This window comes from Ambystoma mexicanum, chromosome 1p (genome assembly GCF_040938575.1).
Source record: "Ambystoma mexicanum isolate Mex_15411 chromosome 1p, UKY_AmexF1_1, whole genome shotgun sequence".
In the NCBI taxonomy this organism is placed as follows: domain Eukaryota; kingdom Metazoa; phylum Chordata; class Amphibia; order Caudata; family Ambystomatidae; genus Ambystoma; species Ambystoma mexicanum.
The window spans coordinates 493990742-494007351 of NC_090921.1; positions in this window are offsets into that span (position 1 = coordinate 493990742).

Sequence of the window (16610 nt, forward strand, 5' to 3'; positions counted from 1 at the left end):
AAACTACTGAGATGGTCGATCTGCCTGCAAGGGTTTGATTTCACCATTGAGCACAGGGCAGGGTGTCACCAACAAAATGCTGATGGTCTCTCTAGGATGTATGTCATCGACTAAAGGTATGAGATTCATCCAGGAGTGGATTAAATCCTCCTGTCCCTTAGTCTGGGGGGGCGAGTGTTAGGGAGAATTCTCTGTTTAGGCTGAATTTCCTAACCTAGTGAGTCCCCCAGCAGCTTTGCTGGATTTCTGGAGTTTGTTTTTTTCCATCCTGCCAAGAGTGAGACTTTTTCTCCCACTCTTGGACATGAATGTGTGTAATTCCTTTGAATGTCAATGTGTTCTATGGGCTATGGGGTCTTTTACCCCATAGGGTCTCATATGTTTTTCTATGTGTGTTACACCGCACCCTCCGTGCCGTAGCCCTGGGGCATCCTAGCGGACCCCCACCATAGACTCCATACCCGGGGACTGACTACTGTCTCCCCGGGCATGTAAATTCACCATTGGCTTTACTAGACCTAAATTTACTAACAGAACTAGTACAAACCATCCTATTGTGGACGTACTAGTAGGGGTAATTCGATTACTCCTGGGTCTGTTATTCGAGGGGGCACTGTCCCCCCTCGTCGAGTTTTGGCTGGTGGCAGTGGAAACTACTTGTTATATTCGACCCCGAATATAACCCTATGGGATTCCTGCCATTGTTGGAGGTTAATACTTTTTCTTGTTAATCTCTAACATACCACCGGTTTATTTATCTTAAATAAATCTATCGGTTGGTATATTCTGCCAGAACTCGGTTTTTAAAATGGTGTCTGTGTTCGTCTCTGTGACTCCTAAACCAAAGGTTGAGCCCTTTGTTCCACTTTTGGCGGGCCTCTACACAGAGGCCCTCCAAAGTGGTGCCATTCTGTCTGGGTACCACAGGGGGTGTGGGAGGGGGTTTAGGCACCCTGGACTGAGTTGCCTTGCCAACTCAAGTCGCACTCTGGTGTGATTGGCCCAAGTGGTGAGCCACCCCGCTCACCACTTAGCGTGTTTTGAGTGACAGCTAGGCTGAATGAATGGGGGTTTTCTGCATAAAAGCAGGGCTTTTGGGACTGGATCCTCAGAAGTCGCCACAGGACCTAAGAATCCGACGAGGGTAAAGCTGAGCCGACCTGCAACGACGACACCTCCGGTGGAGCCCTGCTGAACCGACTCACCACTTCCCGACGATAGAGGAGATCTCCCTGCCGGAGAGTCTCTTCCCCTGACTGGTGGGAACAACCAGTCCCCTTTGCTTTTTCTTCGTTCCAGGACGTAGTGGTCGAATTGCCCGTGCAGAGCACCCCGGCAACCGGATAGCCACTACCCCTGTACCGCGACCAAAAGGTGGTGCCTTGTGACGGAGCACTCCGCGGCTGGTCTCTTCCCTGGTGGTGCAACGATCTTCAACTTTCCTTCGACGACGAGATCATCTCTTCTCTTGGCAAAGACCCGACGTGCATCCACCACCAGGAACAACTGCCCCCTCCGGAGCTGTCTCTCCACAAACAAGGTACCGTGTCCGCCTGGCTTCCCTTGTGTCGGTTAGTGTGAGGTGTCTGAATCCTCGCCTCCAAACTTTCTCACCTCTCTGTTCTGAAATGGTCCAATCTTTCTATAACAATTTGCGACAAAGACTCGAAGTGCATTTCCACTGTGATACTTTTTTGGACACATCGCCTTGCCTCTCTCCAAGTGGGACTGGCCTCTGAACTTTGCGATCTACAGTAGACCCTGCCTTACTTGCCTTGCATTTGTTCGTAAAAGTGTTGGTACCGAGTTGATTTCATACCCTGCCTTTTCTCTCCCGTCCTAACGAATACTAGAGTGCCATCTAGGTTAAAGCATTCACCTCTGTCTGCAAATAAGTGGTTCCGTTGAACCTAGACTTGTCGAACTATTGTTAGGGGGATTGATTTTTCTTATAGTAATTGTGCTTGAAGTGTTTACCGTATTAGTGCCAGTGTGTTTTCATAGATGTGTTTTTATAAATAAATAACTATATATTTTTACACCGAAGCCTTGTTCCGTGTTTGCTTGTTCTGCTGTGTAAATTGCCCTATTCTGTATACTCCACATACTGCCTAACTCGTCTTGAGGGAAGTCTGACTACTCAGCCACAGCTACCAAGTGAATCTGTGTGGTACAGACTGCTACCAAGTGGGTTTACTGCCAAACACCTGTAGTCCTAAATCTTTTGCAGTGGTCCCAGAGGGAACTGCACAGGTTTCCGCCTAACAGTGGCCTAGCGATGTTCGCTGGGTCAGGACCGCTGTCATCACCTGCCCATTTGAATGGGAACATAGAAAGAATGGCTTCTTGTAATTTGGGGTCACCAGGACCGGAGCATTGCTGATCGCAGCCTTTGGTTCCCAAAAGCAAGTCCCCATTTCCTCAGACCACTCTATCAGACCTTTCACCTTCTGTGCTTCCTTTAGTCCGTGCAGTAAGGGCCTCACATGACTAGAGTAATCAAAAGATCCATGATCTACAACAGTTACAGAGCCCCATAAACTCCTTCATTTGTTTCACTGTGACTGGATTCTTGACCCATGTATGCACCAATGCTAGTGCTGGCATGATTGTTGGGATCCCAAAGGTCTGTGCAGCTCCAGTCACTGGGTTCTGTTCAACCCGTACCTGCTGCGATTGTTGCATCGGTTGAGCTCCCATGTTAAAGTACTGTGGCTATTCACGACAATCCCTTGACACGTGTCCCAACCTTCCACACGACCAACATTGAATCCCATAAAATCCTACATAATTATTTCCTGTTGGCCCATTAAACAAGGGACCCATTCCACCGAACCCACCAAATGACCCACTTCCCTGTGGAAATCCTCCCCTTCCCCTCGTAAACCCTCTGATCGGCCTTGGACCAGGGATATATCCGTCCATCCAACCCTGTGTCATACCCGGTTCACTGTGTCCCTGTTTTCCCGATTGCCCCTGCTCTCCCACCATAGGATTCGTGATTACTGCCCTTTCTAAACAAATCTTCGCCAATTTCTTTTGATCAAGCTTAGCCTCTGCTTTCTGAGCCTACTCAACATTCTCCCTCTCTTTTTCCTATCTTCTCTTGCATAAATGCACAATGTGTGCCTGAATTTCCAGCCAACTCTTGGCATCTATCCCTACCACTTTATCTAAATCATGCTGGACTTCTTTAGGGCGTCCCTTCTTCAGAATGTGTTAAAAAATGGCCACATGCTTTTCCCATGCCTCTCCCATTTCTGCCATCCACATCTCCTGAATTAACTGGATGTGTGCGGCAGGATCATCATCCAATTTCATTGTTTTAGCTAAAATTGAATTGATATCAAGCGTATCAGGATACATAATTCAAAAGGCCTGCCATACCTCTGCCCTAAGATTATTAAAAGCTGCTTAATCATGTGTATTTGTATCCAACTGGACTCCTGGATACCCCAATCTCTTCCAAAGCTCGTCTGATCGCTCCCCCATTAGGGCCGTGAATAATCTCTTCATGTCCTCTATGGCTAAAATGACACCGGCAGTGTGCTTCGGCAATGCATAAATCCACTTCCCCAATCTTGCACTGAGCGAAGGGAGTGTCTTCATCAAGTTACCCCGGTCCATGTATGACCACAGGACATAATACGCCCTTCCGAGACCCTTCTGGAGCAACGGAAACTGAGATACCCCCATTTTTCCTCAGGCTTTCCCGTCTCTCCCCTACTACTTACTACAGCCATGCAAGTACCCTGGCATCTCCTATGGCTCCATGGTGTGTTTTGTATCGCTGCTACTGGAGCGGGAAGTAGGGTGACTACACCCTGCTCTCCTTGTTCGACATCCCATTCCTCTACTTCTTCATTATCTACTCTGGCTACTACATCCCCTGACCCATCTAAATACACAGAAGCATAATCAGCACTACCATAGGGTGCCGTCTCCCGTAGTCCCTGCTCAGCTCCTGTACCTGTGGCAGCATCCCTGTTGTCCATGTCCACCTCAACCGTACTGATAACCGAGTTGTCCAATCTAACAAGAACCTGCCCATGTCTCCACCGTCATTCTTCTACATTCCTTACCTGTCTTCTCAATTTCTCCCACTCTTCAGCTCTTTGCCGCCGTAGCAGCACTACCTCTTCCTCTGCTAGCCTTAGCGCTTCCTTCATTTTTTCCTGTTCTTGCGCCTCCACCATACCCTTGCAGCCTATCCTCTATCCTAGCAGGAAGAGGCCTAACATCTTCTTTCTCTCTTATTTTCAATCCTTCCTCTGCTCATCTGACTACCAACCTCTCTCTTTCTCACTCCTCCAGCCTTAATCTATCTGCTAACCTTGCAGTCGGAGAGCTATCAACCTCTCTGTAGCCCTAACCATTGAAGGAGTTATCCTTCCACTTTCCTCTAAATCCCAATTCTTAGAATCGTAACTGATGAAGGTGTTACCTGTCTCCCTCCAACCACTGGAGTAGCTTCTGGGGAAAATGGTTGTACGAAATCAGGGTCTTTGTACCCCTCTGTAGACGATAAAGGATAGCACCCATATGGGGACAGTGCAGAAGAAATTCATGCACCCTCCTTTTTCTGCCCTCCCCCAACAATTTCAACATTATGGCTCTTCCGGCCTTTTTCATATATCCTCCATAATTCCAAGATGTTTAACTGATTCAAGACCTTGTGCTTTGTAGTTAAAAAGGTATGCAGGTGTCAGGATTAGTCAGGCGAGTACAAAGGCAGCGAATATGGCAAGGGAAATGTGCACCCAGGAACAACGACTCAGGTATGCTAGAACCCAGGAGTGCAAATAGAGTGTGACATCAAAACCAATATATGAAAAGGGATGTGGGGTAAGCACCTGACCGCGAGGAAAGTCGGCAAGCACCTTACCCCCAATTGCTGTTACAGGTACTGACAGCGCTAAACCCACGTGGAGGGCCAGCAATGACAGGATCTGTGTACTAACACTCTTGATGGTATTACATAAGGGAACTTAAGAACTGTACTCACGAGGACGAGATACACCTCTTGAATGTCAGCTAGCCCACGAATCCTGTTGATGAATCTGGGACCCAGAAAAGGCTATAACAGCAATGGGAGAAGTAGGGAGGTCCAGAGGACAAGGGCTGAAGGCAGCCGGAATGAGGCAGGCTGCCGGGCAGGGAGCCCAGAGGACAAGGGCTGAGGCTGGGAATCAGCAGAGCGAGATCCGCTGCAATGTAGAGAGCCCGGCAGGGCAAGGGCGGAGACTGGAAGGCAGCAGAGCGTGATCCGCTGCTATGTGGAGAGCCCGCAGGGCAAGGGCGGAGACTGGAAGGCAGCGGAGCGTGATCCGCTGCTATGTGGAGAGCCCGCAGGGCAAGGGCGGAGACTGGAAGGCAGCGGAGCGTGATCCGCTGCAGAAAACTAAATACCTAAGTTGGAATAGGGATTACAAATTAGTGGGGAAAACATAAGCATTCACACAGGAGCTAGCTACCACCGCACACCACACCTAATGATCAAATGGGAAATGGATGCAGAAGTGCAATGGAAAACATGGAATGGATCCTCTAGAAAGTAAGGATCAGGAGCAGGGAAAAAACGAAATAACCTATGCAAACTTCTCCCTACCCCTCCAAGGAAAAGACAGGAAACTAAACTAAGAGGAAGGCTAAGGAAAATGGGTAACAGCAGCAAAGGACAGAGTCAAAGAAATATAGAACACAGACAAACTGGGCTGCATCTAAAAGGGGAAAGCACTGAGAATTGCTGCCTGCAAACAGGGGAAGACAAAAAGGGAAATCAAGGGAGCAGAAATCAATTAGCGCATGAATCCGAAATTCAGGGCGGAGGAAACAAGAAAACAGGAACAAGGAAGTAGGTACAAAGGCAAGGAACCAGGGACTAGTCAAAAACAGGAACACTGCAAACGATGACCAGCGCTGGACTGAAGTAAGACTGAGGCTTTTAAAGCTGCTAAACGAGCACACGCCTCGGGTGTGCTGATTGCTGCACCTGCAGCCACAGCTGTTACCTATCCTCCACCCAACCTTGTCCTGCAAGGGTGGAGGTGGAGCAGTGGGCCAGGCATTCTGGGAAGCATAGTCATTTGGTTAAAGAAGCATGCTGGCTGCCAAAAGCCTGGAATGGATCCGGAAGGGAAGTAGCCTGGAAAATAGGGATTTAGCGCTCCCACTTCATCACTGCACTGTAGCATAATGTTCGAAGGAAAAGTCCAGTAGGGAATAAACCCCAAATCATGCCCCCAAGTGGTGGGAACGGGAGCGAAGGGAGCGAGTCGTGACAGTATGCCCCCTCCTACGGCCGTCTTCTTTCCATGATGGAAGCGCTTTTTCTTTGGAGGTGGCACTGATGGAAATGGTGGTCTGTGGACAAAGGCAGATGGACTTCCATGATAGGAGTGCTTTGTCTTTGGAGGTGGTACTGCTGGAAACGGTGGTTTCTGATGAGGAAGAGACACATGGTTCGAAGAAAGGCATGAAGGACTTGCAGGACCCGAAGCAGAGTTGGAAGGTCCAGGAAGCTCAGTCACTGGGAGTGGACCCTTATAAGTCTTTGAGGAGAGAGGCAGGCTGGTGCAACATGCCTTAGGCAATGGTAGAAGTTCTGTTAGCCTTTCTGCTGAGAGTGGACATGCGGGAGGTGAGGAAAATGCTGGCTTCAGGAAAGGTTTATGCTCAGCCATTAAAGAAGGTGGTGGCTGAGGTAGAGGTTCAGAATTCCTTCTGTCATCCATCTGGGAAAAGGCTTTTGGTTGAAAGTGACTTAGGTTTGACTGCACATGTTCTACGCCTTGGAGACCTGAAAGTCCAATGGGTTGTACAAGGCTAGTACTCCTGGTGACAGTCGTGTAGCCACCTTGTTTCACGTGGGATACCACAGTAGGGATGTTTGGCATCCTGATAGGAGTGATAGACGCAGTACTTGGTATTTCAGGCAGACTCGCAGAAGGAGCAATAACAGACACATCTTGAACTGCAGCAGTCATTCCCTTCCTTTGGCTACTAGCACCCGACTGGTGCTTCTTGGCGGAATTCTGTTGCACAAGTCCTGTAGGTAATACGCCGGTCTGCACCACCCCTTGTGCACACCCAAGTGAGTGGTTCTGACTCACCACTTGGTCCAGCTTGATGACTCTGAAGCGGGAGCTGGCAAAAGTCTCAAACTCTGATGCTGCATCTTTAGGAGGCACAGATGCTAAAGTGAAGCAGTTGGGAGAATCGTCTTGTGGAAAAGGCAGGCATTCTGGTGCTCCTCCTGAAGCAAAAGAAAGGCAGGCTAGACGTTCATCGACAGTAAATGGTTGGGATTCAGGAGGAATCGCTGGAGCAGAAGAAAATACAACAGGATCTGATGGCGTAGACAGGTATACCTCTGATATTGGCAGCGAGGCTAAGCAGGATACAGGCGTCTCATGAACTGAAGGCAAATACTCAATATACTCCGGGACTGAAGACATGCACTTATGATGGACTACCGGAGGCTCTATAGCCGAAGGATGATCTGCAGGATGAGTCACTGTAGCTGAAGACAGGCAGGCCAGAGGAAACCTTGGGGCTGAAGGCATGCAAGCTGGAGCAATCTCGGTTGCTGGATACAAACATGTCCAGGTCTTTGGGACTGGCTCTTGAATAAATGGCAGACATGGCAGCGGTTCATTGGGTGAAGACACGTGTGCCAAAGATGACTGCAGGGCTGTGGGTTGGATCATAGAAGAGTCAATGGTTGTAGGAGGACAGACAGAAGTCTCAGAAGTCGACAGACACATTGGTGGTTCAGGAATGGAGGGCACCTTTAGGGCAGTAGACTCCTTGGCACCAGTAACCAAAGACTGAGCTGTACCCTTGCAGTCCTTTTCTTTAGTGGGTGACACAGAGTCTTTTTCTTTGTAGAAGTCAAAATCAACCAGTGGAATTACCATAGTAAAGTCTCTGTTAATCAGGATTTCGTCAATTGTCCATTCCTCTGTCTTAGCTTCTGAAAGAGGCAGATTTACAATCAACAGTTCAGGAATCGCCTGCCGGTCTTTTGGTTCTGTATACTGTGGAATGAGACCATCAGAAGATGAAATCTGTACTGTTTCTGACTGTTCGTATTGATCAGAATTGGCAGAAGGAAGAGTGAAGCCAGAGGTAACATCGTTTTCCACATCAGCTTGAACATCTACTTCAGTCTCAGCAGCTGTATCGAGAGCAGGGCCTAAGCCTACTGTAGTGACTGAATCTGTGTAGGCCACCATTGTGGATTGTGTTTGAAAATCAGAAGCTTGTATGTGTGCTAGCTCAGAATTATGAAAAACTGCTACACAGGGTATTTTTGGTAAAGGAGTGGCTTGTAACTCTTCGGCTAACTGCAATCCCTGATAAACAGCAGAACAATTGTTAGAACCTGTGCCTAGATTAAGCGCTGTGCTAGACGAAAGACCTTCACTCCCAATAGATCTAACATATCGACAAATATCATGGTTTACCAAAGTCTCTACACTCAGGGGCTGAACAGTGTTCACTTCCTCCACATCAACAGATAAAGTCTGAGGTGTATTCAGTAAAGAGTGTAAGGTTTTATTTTCCTCTTGTGCAGAAATGAGTTTTTGTCTTAACTCCTCAAGTTTAGCTCTTAGCATGCCCTGCATTAACTGTACATCACTATCAGTAGGCACAGGGGGAAGCATAGTGGCATCAGGACTGGATCCTGCACTAGCAATCTGAATATGCATCGATTGTACATTGTCCTCTACTGCTTGCAGGTTCTGTGATTTATAGTTTATCTTTCCAACTTGGTCTGTGTTTCCCTTAAACAAACTATTGACTTTAGACCTCTTGGCATTAGGGACTACAGTCTGTACCTGTGCAACAGAGTATGCGTTAGACTGAGGGTAGAAAACAGAAGTTATGCAAGAAACCCCTCCATTCTTTATGTTGGTATCATGAAACTGTTCTATCTGAGGTGAAGCACAACTGGAATCATGGGGTTCAACAACAGAGGTACTCTCGTATAACAAGTCTAACAGTGTGTTGTTTTCTGCGGCTAAGGCTTGTGCTGACATAGAATCGGGATCAAAACCAAAGATAGAACTAGGAGCAGGCCATGTAGGATGTGCCATCCTATGGGAAAAATACTTTGCACGTAAATGCCCATTCGTGACAAGGAGTTCATTGGAGTCAGGACTAGTGATTTGATTGTCACAGGTAAATGTAGGGGAAGCTTTCTGTACAAACTTGTTAGAGGCCTTGCTGCCTTTCTTTCTTAAACTTGCCATATTCAATGGGAATTTTAGGCTGGTCATACTGTCAGGATTAGTCAGGCGAGTACAAAGGCAGCGAATATGGCAAGGGAAATGTGCACCCAGGAACAACGACTCAGGTATGCTAGAACCCAGGAGTGCAAATAGAGTGTGACATCAAAACCAATATATGAAAAGGGATGTGGGGTAAGCACCTGACCGCGAGGAAAGTCGGCAAGCACCTTACCCCCAATTGCTGTTACAGGTACTGACAGCGCTAAACCCACGTGGAGGGCCAGCAATGACAGGATCTGTGTACTAACACTCTTGATGGTATTACATAAGGGAACTTAAGAACTGTACTCACGAGGACGAGATACACCTCTTGAATGTCAGCTAGCCCACGAATCCTGTTGATGAATCTGGGACCCAGAAAAGGCTATAACAGCAATGGGAGAAGTAGGGAGGTCCAGAGGACAAGGGCTGAAGGCAGCCGGAATGAGGCAGGCTGCCGGGCAGGGAGCCCAGAGGACAAGGGCTGAGGCTGGGAATCAGCAGAGCGAGATCCGCTGCAATGTAGAGAGCCCGGCAGGGCAAGGGCGGAGACTGGAAGGCAGCAGAGCGTGATCCGCTGCTATGTGGAGAGCCCGCAGGGCAAGGGCGGAGACTGGAAGGCAGCGGAGCGTGATCCACTGCTATGTGGAGAGCCCGCAGGGCAAGGGCGGAGACTGGAAGGCAGCGGAGCGTGATCCGCTGCAGAAAACTAAATACCTAAGTTGGAATAGGGATTACAAATTAGTGGGGAAAACATAAGCATTCACACAGGAGCTAGCTACCACCGCACGCCACACCTAATGATCAAATGGGAAATGGATGCAGAAGTGCAATGGAAAACATGGAATGGATCCTCTAGAAAGTAAGGATCAGGAGCAGGGAAAAAACGAAATAACCTATGCAAACATCTCCCTACCCCTCCAAGGAAAAGACAGGAAACTAAACTAAGAGGAAGGCTAAGGCAAATGGGTAACAGCAGCAAAGGACAGAGTCAAAGAAATATAGAACACAGACAAACTGGGCTGCATCTAAAAGGGGAAAGCACTGAGAATTGCTGCCTGCAAACAGGGGAAGACAAAAAGGGAAATCAAGGGAGCAGAAATCAATTAGCGCATGAATCCGAAATTCAGGGCGGAGGAAACAAGAAAACAGGAACAAGGAAGTAGGTACAAAGGCAAGGAACCAGGAACCAGGGACTAGTCAAAAACAGGAACACTGCAAACGATGACCAGCACTGGACTGAAGTAAGACTGAGGCTTTTAAAGCTGCTAAACGAGCACACGCCTCGGGTGTGCTGATTGCTGCACCTGCAGCCACAGCTGTTACCTATCCTCCACCCAACCTTGTCCTGCAAGGGTGGAGGTGGAGCAGTGGGCCAGGCATTCTGGGAAGCATAGTCATTTGATTAAAGAAGCATGCTGGCTGCCAAAAACCTGGAATGGATCCGGAAGGGAAGTAGCCTGGAAAATAGGGATTTAGCGCTCCCACTTCATCACTGCACTGTAGCATAATGTTCGAAGGAAAAGTCCAGTAGGGAATAAACCCCAAATCATGCCCCCAAGTGGTGGGAACGGGAGCGAAGGGAGCGAGTCGTGACAGCAGGTTCTCCAATATCCCTGTATCAAAGGACCGCTCAAAATAACAAGAATTTATCATTTTCCCCTTACTCTCCCGCAACCATTCTCAATGATATTTTTAAATGTTTGCCTTATAGCTGGGCATCACATGGTACAAATGATTCAACAGAGTCTCCATACTCCAATCCAAGTTATCAAAAAATAGTTGCACAACAAATCTGATACCGAGCCAAACCTGTGGCACAAAAATGTTCACCCAAGAACTCCTTTTTTACCCGTACCCAATTCCTTAGTCGTACTTCATACCCATTTACCGTGCTCGTCTATACCGCAATTACCTCACTTCACTATTTACTCCAATCCCTCATACACAGAAATTAGCATCTTATAAAAAAAAGCACTCCACCGGCCAATATCTCTGAGATATCCCCACCACTCAAGCGTAGGAGGGGCGCAATGCTTTTCACTACAACACTGCTGCTCTTGTTCTCTTTATTACTAGTATGATTTTCTCTACTACAAAACCGTCTTTCCCTGACTACAAGAAGTTTCCCTTCACTATTTTGAATTACCCAAGAAAATCGAGGTGAAGGGCTCCACCCACATGTCAAATAAAAAAGATTGTTAAGGCCAACTTCAGAAAGGTATCTACGGTTGGACCTACCCTAATATACCACCCCACCTTCATGTGGGGTCTCCAGCCAACCAGACAAGCAAACTAAAGGTATCAAGACAAGACTCCCACTGGTCATGTGGGGGTAAGGTACCCCCTCACACCTCTAAAATAACAAACTAGGTAAAAAAATATATACAGGGGACTTAAACACACTCCAGTTCAACCACTCTATCAAAAACATCCACTTTTCCAATCCCTGCAACTTCAACTCATTTCACACCCACACTCCAAATCTACGCTTACCAAACACTGCTTAAATCAAAGAAACATCCCCTTTCCCCCCTATTTCCCCCTTTGTTTATACACCCAAATGTGTACTCGCATGAACCCAGGGTGCTCCAATGTGGTGCTTCATCAAGTCGTCCTGCACAGCTAGGTCACGGGACCACGTCTCTGGGGATCAGACGGACCTTTAACCCAATGGCATCCGCAGACCTCTTTTTCACCTTGCACAGTAGAGTGTTCCCTGTCACGAGGTGCCGCAGCTGAGATGTGTGGACAGAAGATCCCCAAAGTGTCTGAATGCCTGGGCTCTAACCCTGCCTCACCAAATGTGCAGATGGGCCTTCAATCACCTGAACCCAAACAGGCTAGCCACTTAAGAAATTAATACACGGTTGTATATGAAGCAAGTTGATTGTACAATGTTCTGGGGAGCAGTTAGACAGTGTTACAGGACCAAACTTACTCAAGTCTCTACAAACCACATCAGTTCACATCTTTTATACAGTTTTGCAACAGTTAAAACACTCCCCAAATACCATATTGCAATCCGTCCCCAAAACATGATTGGACACAACTTTCTTCAAAGAAATCATATCTTTTCCCAATTCCTACGTTTTCATTGGCCAGGTTTATATCAACAATTATCTTCAGATTATATTCATTACACACCTCTTCTTATAATTCGTCCTTAGTAGGTCATGACGACGACACATAGTTAAACATTGGTATTGAAAACATAATTCATCACTAGTAATAACTGGCCTAAGCCGTTTAAACCCTAACTCTTGATTTGCACATGGCTCGCATGGATATTTCCTGCAATATGAGGAGGCTGTGTGAATGATTTCTCTTTGTTCGTAAGGCTATCTCATTTACCAGGTCACTGTTCCATTGAAACTTTCCAATCTCCAAAACAGCCACTTTATCGCACAATTGAAACTCCTAAATAGCGTTAGGCCCCAGTTTACCTCACGTTTTACTACTGACCAAAATAAATTAACGAAACTCCTTTGGTCATGCTCTCGAGCAGCAGGAGATTATATCTACTAGCTATGAGACTTATCAGACCATACAAACTCAAGACTATTTCTGCAGCTGCTGACCGCGAAGGTTGACGTTACACATTCACCTGCTTACTGCTGTCTGAAAAGATATTTAGAAGTCAAAGTACATTTTGCAAGAGGGCCCTAACCACCGTGTTTTGATTCATTGTGAAAAGGCAACTTCTATTGAGATTAATGAATTCCCTGTGTATTTATATTAATGTGCATGTATGTTTTTACATTTGGTGGATTTAATACTTTATCTTTGTATGCGCATGCACGCTAATACATATCAGTTCTGAACAAAAAGTAACACTAAAAGCAACATATTTCATCCACAATTAACTCCACTCGATACATGAAATTGCTACATCACACTCAGTTCACTGCACCGACAGTCATCAATATGGTGCATGCAACATGAACCCTTTGTAATGATGCAGACCCTTCCTGACCACTCCAACAAGAGAAAACAGATGGACATATTAAGAGTAGGGTATTTGAGCCTCAAATAAATGCCTTTCTTATGTTTAAATGTACACAGTGTCAATACGAAGAAAGCCGAAAGAAGATAATACATCAGGAAGATGCATTATCAAATACTATATACAGACAACTTTGAGAGGGGCGATACACCCAAATAAACAGAAGTCCTGGCAGGGGGGTATACCAGGCAGTCACAAGTGTGTGGAGTGAATCAGAAGTCCAGGCAGGAGAGTGTACCAGTCAACTTCAACTGTGTGAAACAGATGTCCTGGCAGGAGAGTACAACAGGCAACCTCAAGTGTGTGAATCAGATGTCCTGCAGGGGAGTACACCAGGCAACCTCAAATATGTGAAACAGAAGTCCTGGTGGGAGAATACACCAGGCAATTGAAAAGGATTGTGTTAACTATGTTTTGAATGCACATTTTGCACTTGACCACCAAGAGATGCCCAAAGAACTCATCTTGAAAGAAACCAAAATTGTGAAGTTAAACAGCTGTTGTACGACTGTTGTACTTGGGCAATAGAGGCCCAGAGATTGTAAAGTAAAGCAGCTGTGGTGCAAGTGTTGTACTTGGGCAAGAGAGGTCCAAAGAACTGTGGCAAATAAACACCCAAGAAGTAAAGAGGAATTCAGAGGAAGGGAACAACCCTCTGGAACAAAGACCGTTGCCCCTAAGAGGCCCATAGAACACCAGAGTATGTAAACCTCAAGCAGTAAAGAAGAAAGAATCATTGGAAAGGGAGCTACCCTCTGGAACCAAGAATTTTATCCTTGAAGAAAATGTTGGTTGTCATGTATCCTTCCTTTATGAACCCTTTTTCCAATCCACTCAAGGTTAAACACGCTTACCTTTTTCACCTTAGAGTTGTTGGTAGTGTGAGGGTCAGAATAGATCATTGGACACAGGACAGTTTTGTTTTTGACACACTGACACAGACAGAGCCTTATTTTCTGTTTAAGTAGGGAAATTCCTCTAGAGCAGGGTCAGAGAGGCCTTTTCTCAAGCCCTTTTTATTTTCAATAAAAGTATTTAATCAGAAAAAGAGCAAACTTGTGTCTGACTCTAATGTCTGACTCCTCACAACTCACACACATGCAGTTGCATTGAATTTATTTGCACAACTCTGGGGAAATAACATAAAATGTAGTTGTACCAGAACATTTGTTAGATGCAGTGGGCAATTAGTGGCAGGTTGATTGGCTGCGTGTTGCAACACACTACCTGCTTAAGCGCACTGTGAGCAGTAGGTTGGGCAAACTCACACACAAAACAAGTAGTTTAATTGTTTTGGGGGAAGAAAACATTTTGGGGGTGTCTGAAAATCTGTTGGGGCAGTAGTGGTGGTGATGGTGATGATAACAGGGGGTGGGCATACAGCACTACCACCTTTTGTAAAAGGAGCTTGCCAGTGTCTGTGGGGTTTGAGGCAAAAAGCACCACCAATTAAGAGCTAAATGCCAAACGTGTGAAGGGGAGTGGAGGGCACCCTGGACATGTTGCATTGTTCACTGCCGAAACCGTACCTGCTGAAATTGCTGAGGATGCACACATCTTTGGTATGGTAGAAATCTGAGGGTATTCTCAATCCTACTCCCCTTGGATCCTCTGCTCAGGTAGCCAGGGAAAGGCAATCGCTCTTGGATCCTGACCTTGGGGGTGGAGAAATGAGGGAAAATCACCAGGGTGGAGGGTCCTTGGGGATTGGGAGTGGGGTACCCACAGTAGAGACATGGTATCCACCTTTTCTTGTTGAGGACCAACCTAACCCTCCCCCAACGTTTATGGGTTACTATAAAGCTGCCCCCCTCATTTCCCCACATGTGACACTTGACAGTACTGGGATGAAGAAGAGGCGCCTAAGAGTAGTGAACACTACATAATTTCACCGCTCTAGTACTGGGACAAATAAGATGCTTGTAAAGTGCTCTGGGGGTCAGTCCTGTCCCTCTAAATATGGTCAGGCAAGTCTCATTAGGGACCCAGACCTGGAGCCTGTCAAGGGGCTGCAGGTGTATAAAAGGAGGCAAGTGGAGCAAAGCAGAGAGCAACAGGGAGGCCTGTATGGGAGCAACCAGCAGGGCACCTTTGTGTAGAGGCGGTCCCAGATATGGCCAGCACTCCAGCCACCCATTTTGAAATACCAGGGACATACTCACCGAGATATGTGACGTATGAGGAGCAAATAAACCAACAGAGAGCAGCACTAGGGCTCTGCCCAGTGCCCATCAGATGAGCCATACCTGTTGAAGTGCCAATAACCAGACAACCATGGGCAGCACGGTACCCATTGAGACAACTGTACCAGCAGCTGACACGAAATGAAGACTACTTACAAACTGTCCCCGAAGAAACCCAAAGGGCCTTCATTGAAGGCGAATGGTAACGACACAAGGGCCCGGACAGACGTACAGATGAACGAAACGACAATCAAAAGATGACACGCAAGGACGAAATTTATAGAATAATGGTGTAATGGACTTGGAAGAAGAAACGATCTTGAAATATAAAGAAACGTAACCATAAAACAGGATGAAAATATGCAACTAGCTAACGCCTGTAAATAGGCTTGGAACGCAAGAAGCTAAGAAAACAGTATGGCTTGCTATGCTTAGTAGAAGAATAGAGCGGCAAAAGCCAACTATATATATCTACCTCAATGAAGCACATTATACAAGTGCGACACCATTTTACAAAAAGCAGAAATTAAGCCCAGGATAGTAGGGGTCAAACAGGCCAAGATTCATACTCCTGCTAAGCTAGAAGAAGTAGCGGAATCGAAACTTAACAAGAAGCAGCTCATGCCTGGGAATTCGAGGTCAACCCCAGGAAGGGAGGAGAGCGGCAACTTTGAAGAAACGAAACTTAAGAGCATAGCAGCCTGCCCCGTAAAGTTTGAGATAAAGAGGCTCAGGCAGGTGGCGAGGCCAAAGAGAGAATCAAATACGCAAATAGAGGGAAAATGAAGCAGATTCAGGGTGTACTAACACGTGACCAGCCAAGCGCGAAGAGGTACCAACTTCTGATGTCACCAAAACCAGAGGATGCCATAACTTTTCCTGATAAGAAGCTACAGTTTTCGAGGCCAACCTCAGCCAACTAATTGACACATAGCCCTAAAGTACTGATTGATGGAAGGGAGGCAGGTTGAATCGTGGGGCACACTGCAACTGGGTGAACATTCTGCATGCTGCTAATTAAAGTGGAGATTTATGCCTGGGGTTGTAAATGGGCGTAGATGCCCACCCGATAAGAGTTATCAAATCCTCACACTCTGTTACCTTATACAGATATAGCACCTATACCTAAGTTTTCTTTTTAACCAA